Here is a 6,842-nt window from a genome sequence, read left to right as displayed (position 1 = left end):
CGTCCCCGCGCGTCCCCGAGCCGCCTCCACCGCCGGACGCCCTGTGCCCGCGCGCCTCCGCAGGCCGCTGCCTCACCGCCCCGCCGTCGCCGCGGATCCGGTCGGGCCGGACCGGATCCGGCAGTCCGGAGCCTCCCCGGTGCCGTCCCACGCCCCCACCGGCCTCCTCGTCGCCGGAGCTCCTCGCCGGAGCTGCCTCGCCGTCGCTGGAGCTAGGGTGGATGAGATCCACTCGTTCCCCGAACCAAATGCTGTGCCGCGACCCGGATCCCTACGTCCCGCTCCGTCTTGTCCCGAATTGACTTTTCGCGAGGGTAAAAATCCAGTCCCTGAGATTTTCAGCATTCGGGTGCCCTGTTAAACATGTCATAACTCCATGCATACTGCTCCGCTTTGCGTGCATTATATATCAAAATGTTCGCTGTGAGATGCTCTACATTTAATTCCATTGTGTCATGCTTTTTTGAGTTCATCTTGATGCCTGAATCATCGATGCAAGAGTTCTATATGATGTTAATCTGCTGAAACTATTATAACTTGATGATTTGTCTTTTTCGTTGCATTTTGTGTCTGCATCCTATGAACTTGAGGTCTACATGTGTTTTGAACTACATCATGCCATCTTTACAGGGGTGCAATCCATGTATTTTTGTGAGTCTTGTAGTGCGTGCACCAAGCTTGTTAAGTAGGGTACTTGCTGTTGCTGTTTTGCTAGGCTGTTTTTGTTATATTTTGTTGCCATGTAAACCTGCTGCTACAAGTCATTCTATGCATAATCTGAAGATGTTCACTAAGGATGTTTTGTTATAAATTTCATGCTATATCCATCCATGCCCCTGGTTGCATTTTTAGCCTGCTGTAGCTTGTGGTATCCTTGCTTCAAAATTGCTAAATAATGTTGTTGTCAGCCTGTTAACTTTAAGTTCAGTTTTGCCATGAGTTTTGCTAGTGATCCATGCACCCTATGAACTTGATCTTGCCATGCTTAGCTTCATAAACATGTCTTCTTACTGTTGGCTGCCTTGTCATGCCATGTATTTCTCTTTGGTGAGTGGTACAAGCTCACCAACATGCCTACTTATTGTTGTTCCTGCCATGTATGAATCTGTCATATCACTTGCTATGTTTACATGGCTGCCATCATATTTTCTGTGCCCTTTTGGCTAATGGTCAGTAAAGGACTTTTGTTCTATGAATTTAGTAGTAGCATGCCATGCCTTTGTTTGCCACGATAAGTTCCTTTAACATGTTGTTTGATGGATCTAAACATTTTAACCTGATGTTAATTCTGCAAAGTCTGAAACTGTTATTATATGCAATCTTGCCATGTGTTTCGGAGCATGTTCTAGTGATTTCTGGAGATAGCTCAGTGTTCATGTTTTGTTATGCTTTTCCTATACATCATGTCCGTGCCTTTTGTTCTTATGTTGAGGTGCTGTAGCATATTGTTTTGATGCTTGCTAGATGCCTAATTGTTGTCTTGGACAGCTTGTCCTTTAAAACTTGTGGTGTATGTGTTGAACCGTTGCTCCGTTTTGAGTGTGCTCTATATGAAACTTGCTTGATTTTGCATGTAGTTTCATATTATCATGTTGCATCCTTGTTTTGGTGTGTTTGCTTGATGTTTGTATGCATTTTGCATCAATGCCATGTTTATCTTGTTTTGCTCATATCTTCTAGGCCGTAGCTCCGAATTAAATGAACTTTATATGTAACTTGACTAGAATCTCATGTAGATCATCTTGGTGCATCTTAACTTGCTGTTTAAGAACTTGAACATAAGGTTTATTCAGATCTGGACCAATTTCGAAACTTGCATATGAGGACTTACCGGAATTGTTATATGTTGTTCCCGGCCTCATTTAAACTTGCTTTGATGTGTTTCTCTTGTTTGCATCATCTCTTGCCATGAGTAGCTTCATGTAGCTTTGTCATGCATCATGCTTGTTGTGCATCATGTATTGTCTATGTGTGGTGTGTTTACCATGTTGTGTGCTACTTCTCGATAGTTCTCGTTTTCGTTGCGATCGTGAGGATTCGTTCATCTACGCTTAGTTCGTCTTCGTGGCTTCATCTTCTTCATGGACCCGTTCTTCTTCCTAGCGGGATTTCAGGCAAGATGACAGTCACCTTGGATCTCACTACTATCATTGCAATGCTAGTTGCTTCGTTCTATCGCTATGGTGCGCCACCTATCACTTGTTCTTCGAGCCTTCCCAAATTGCCATGTCAGCCTCTAACCTTGTCACCCTTTCTAGCAAACCATTACTTGGCTATGTTACCGCTTTTGCTCAGCCCATCTTATAGCGTTGTTAGTTGCAGGTGAAGTTGAAGATTGCTCCATGGTGGACATGATTATGTTGGGATATCACAATATCTCTTATTTAATTAATGCATCTATATACTTGGTAAAGGGTAGAAGACTCGGCCTTATGCCTGGTGTTTTGGTCCACTCTTGCCGCCCTAGTTTCCGTCATACTGGTGTTACATTCCCGGATTTTGCATTCCTTACGCGGTTGGGTGATTTGTGGGACCCCCTTGACAGTTCGCTTTGAATAAAACTCCTCCAGCAAGGCCAAACCTTAGTTTTACCATTTGCCTCACCTAGCCCTTTTTTCCTTGGGTTTCCGGAGCCCGAGGGTCATCTCTAAGTGCTGGTCTGAACCATAGCCCTTTGCAGTGCCCCCTCAGGGAAACTTGAGGTCTGGTTTTAGGTGTACGGATTGCTCATCCGGTGTTTCCCTGAGAACAAGATATGTGCAGCTCCTATTGGGATTGTTGGCGCATCGGGCGGCTTTGCTGGTCTTGTTTTACCATTGTCGAAATGTCTTGTAAACCGGGATTCCGAGTCTGATCGGGTCTTCCTAGGAGAAGGTATATCCTTCGTTAATCGCGAGAGCTTATCATGGGCTAAGTTCGGACACCCCTGTAGGGTATAAACTTTCGAAAGTCGTGCCCGCGGTTATGTGGCAGATGGGAATTTGTTAATGTCCGGTTGTAGATAACTTAACACCAGATCCGAATTAACACGCATCAACCATGTGTGTAACCGTGATGGTCTCTTTTTGGCGGAGTACGGGAAGTGAACACGGTTTTGGGTTATGTTTGACGTAATTAGGAGCTCAGGATCACTTCTTGATCATTGATAGCTTCACGACCGTTCCATTTGCTCTCTTCTCGCTCTTATTTGCGTATGTTAGCCACCATATATGCTTAGTCGTTGCTGCAACCTCACCACTTTACCCCTTCCTTTCCCATTAAGCTTTGCTAGTCTTGATACCCATGGTAATGGGATTGCTAAGTCCTCGTGGCTCACAGATTACTACAACAACAGTTGCAGGTGCAGGTTTCGCGATGGTCATGACGCGAGAGCAATATTTGCTTGTTTTGGAGTCCTTCTTCTGCTTCTTCTTCGATCAGGGGATAGGTTCCAGGTCTGCAGCCTGGGCTAGCAGGGTGGATGTTGTTTGAGTTTCTGTTTGTGTTTCATCCTTAGTCGGATGATGCTCTTATGTATTGTGATGTTGTATTCGTGTAGCATTGTATGCCTTATGTATGTATCCCCATCTATTATGTCATGTTGATGTAATGATATCCACCTTGCAAAAGCGTTTCAATATGCAGTTCTATCCTTGGTGGGACCTTCGAGTCTCTTTAGGATAGTATCGCATATTGGGTGTGACAAGTTGGTATCAGAGCCTCGACCGACCCTGGGAGCCCCCTTGATTGATCGTGTAGTTTGGCCATTGTTGATTCTAGAAGAAAACTGTTTTCGGAGTCTAGTTATAACGGAGAGTAGGAATTCTTTTTACTCCTTAGCCCCTTCGTCGCTCTGGTGAGGAACCTTGACATAGGTGTTTTGAATTACGCCTCTTCCCTTTCAAACTTTCTTTAGGATCACGCAGTTGGTTTTTCGTTCGTTTGTTCTAAGCTCTTTTCATCCGGTGCATTTCTCGTCAAGTCGACTCGAGCCTCTTCAGATTTGAGTTCAATCCTCAGTTGTTTTCTTTTCCCACCACCCACCCCTTTTCTTCTCGGAGCCGGAGTTTGTAATCGAGTATCCATCCTACTCATGTGAAGTTTTTGCATTCTCCCCTCAATCATTTCAATCGGCGCTTCTCCATTCGATTATTCATTGTTCCAGTTGCCTGTGTTTTCCCGCCCTCCCACCCCTTTTCTTCCCGGAGTCTGGCTCTCTCTCGACCATCTATCTCATTCGTGCAGAGCCTCTTCAGTCTTTCGTCAATCATTTCAATCGGTGAATTCTCTTTTGGTTGACATTCTTCATCACTTTCTTTTTCCGGTGCACTCAATTCAAGTTTTTCGGGTTGATCGTTTTCTTTTCCGTGGATCAAGTGTTCTCCTTGCTCGTGTGCCTCTCGCCAGTTTATCCTTTCGGAGTGTTCAAGACATCTCAGGAGATTCATCTATGTTTGAATTTATTTGAGGTTGTCACCTTATTCAAATATTTCAATTGTTCCGGTGCTTCATCTATCTGTTCATCATCCCTTTCCAACGGTGTTTTTCTCTTCTGTAGGCCCTAACCCACAGGTATTTTCCTAGGAACTTACCTGACTCTTCTAATTTCCCCGGAGCTATTCTCAATTCTTTTCAAGTGTGTCGTAAGAATGGATCCCATCGGTCACATGCCTTCTCCAAGATTGTTTTCAAATTCTTTCATTGTTGGCTCAACCTCTTCTCTTTTCATTCTTTCGGAGTGTCTCAACAATTTTGGTGGTGTTTCTCGTCGTCATTTGAAGATCGAAGAAGAGTTTTTCCTCTAAATCTTGCTCGTTCTCTCGAAGATTCGGGGTTCCAGCTTGTTGTTATCCTATCGAATTATTCCATTTGTCAGATATTCCTTTTCTTAACCATTCGGAGTATCTCAGGAGTTGTTTTCCATTTCCTTTCACTGGAGGCAATCATTCCAGTTATCGTTCTCTATTTATCCTGGTGCTTTTTTCAAATGTTCTTTAATCAGCTCGAGTTCTTCTTGTTCTCTTGCATCTAAATCCCCTCAAGCATATTTGTTCTTCTAATTCTTCCCGATGATTCATTCTCTTTCATCAGTAATTTTTCTAATTCTTTTGGTGGTTCCTTCAGATTCTGTTGCCGTTCTTATCATATTATTTCATTCATTCTTTTCAATCCTACTGGTGGTTCATGAAGACTTTCTCAAATTTTGTGGTATACCCCCCTTAATCCTTTTAAGAAGAATAAGTAGTATGAAAAATCCATTGCTTGTCATCAATTTAATTTTATGAAGGATAAGCATACAATAAATCTTATTCTTATTTCCTCAAAGTGATTAATCCCTTCCCGTTGGAGTTTGTTTGTGAGGAATAAATTCTAGTTCCAAGTCTTTTCATATTTTCTTTTCCGGAGTTCAAATTTCCTTGGCCATCTTGTAGGAACCTCCATCTAAATCACCGCAAGGCTCATCTTACTCTTTCATCCTTCATTCTTTCTCATCATCCTTTTGTTACCAGAGTTCTTCATGGTGGTTATTCCTGATTTAATTCATTCTTCAAGTTTTCATCAAGATTTTGTTCAACGAGTTCTAGTATCTTCCTTCTTGCATCTCAAAGTGCAATTAGTTCTCCATATTTTTTAGGAAGTGGAGTTTTGCATCTCTTTGTTCTTCTCAGATATCCAATCATTTCCGTTTGTGGCCGGTTATCACCTTATGAACTTGAGATGTTACCTTTAAGTCCACAACAAGTTTATTCTTTTTGTTGTTGATTTTCTCAACAACTCTGTTCAATCCTTCCTTCTAAGTTCCTTTCATTCCATTCTATTTCAATTCTTCCGGAGGCATTGTGTTGTTCACCTCGTCAAGTGTCATCCCATCTTGTGAAGTTCTTCTTCTATTCCTTCCATTTTCAGTCGATGTGTTGCCTAAATCCTTTCGGTCTTAGTCGTTTCTTATATCGATCTAACCGGAGTGGTGTCATAGTCTATCTGATTCTGGGAGCTTTCATTTACCGTCATTCTCATCATTCCTCTCTTCTTCCCGAGTGCTCTCGATTCTTTGCTTCTTCACTTGAGTTCTTGTTTCCCTCATCCCTTTTCTTTTCTGTCTCGGTCCTAAGATCTTGGGACGAGATCTCTTGTTAGTGGAGGAGTGTTGTAACGCCCTGGATTCGCTGCGCCAGGTGTCCGCCAGTTATTCGTCATTGTTGCCATGTCATTTTTTTGCGTGTTGCATTTTATCATGTCATCATGTGCATCTCATTTTGCATACGTGTTCGTCTAAAGCATCCGAGCATTTTCCCCGTTGTCTGTTTTGCAATCCGACACTCCTATGTCCTCCGGTGTTCCCCTCTTGTCTCTTGTTGTGAGCGGGTGTTACACATTCTCTGAATGGACCGTGATTTGCCAAGCGGCCTTCGTACACCACCGGTAGACCGCTTGTCAAGTTTCGTGCCATTTGGAGGTCGTTTGATACTCCAACGGTTAACCGGGTAACCGTAAAAGCCCTCTTTGTGTTGCAGCCAAACACCCCTCCAAAGTGGCCCAAAGCCCATCCAAACCCCCTCCATGCTCTCGGTCGTTCAATCACGATTGTGTGGGCGAAAACCGCTCCTCATTTGGACTCTTCTAGCTCCCAGAATCTATAAATAGGTCCTCCTCCTTCATTTTTCGCGGATGAATCCCGTAACCCTAGCTCCTTCCTCCCTCCGCGTCGCCGGACATGTCCGCCGACGGCCGGACGTGTCCGCCACCGCGCCCGCAGCCAACCCCGTGCTGCCACGTGGCCTCCTCCGCCTCCACCGCCGCGGCCCGCGGGGCCCGAAGCTGGCCCGCGCGAGCCCGTGCGCCGCCGACCGGGCCGCTCGCCC

Source organism: Triticum dicoccoides, chromosome 4B, assembly GCF_002162155.2.
Source record: "Triticum dicoccoides isolate Atlit2015 ecotype Zavitan chromosome 4B, WEW_v2.0, whole genome shotgun sequence".
Classification (NCBI taxonomy): Eukaryota; Viridiplantae; Streptophyta; class Magnoliopsida; order Poales; family Poaceae; genus Triticum; species Triticum dicoccoides.
This window is presented reverse-complemented; position numbering follows the sequence as displayed.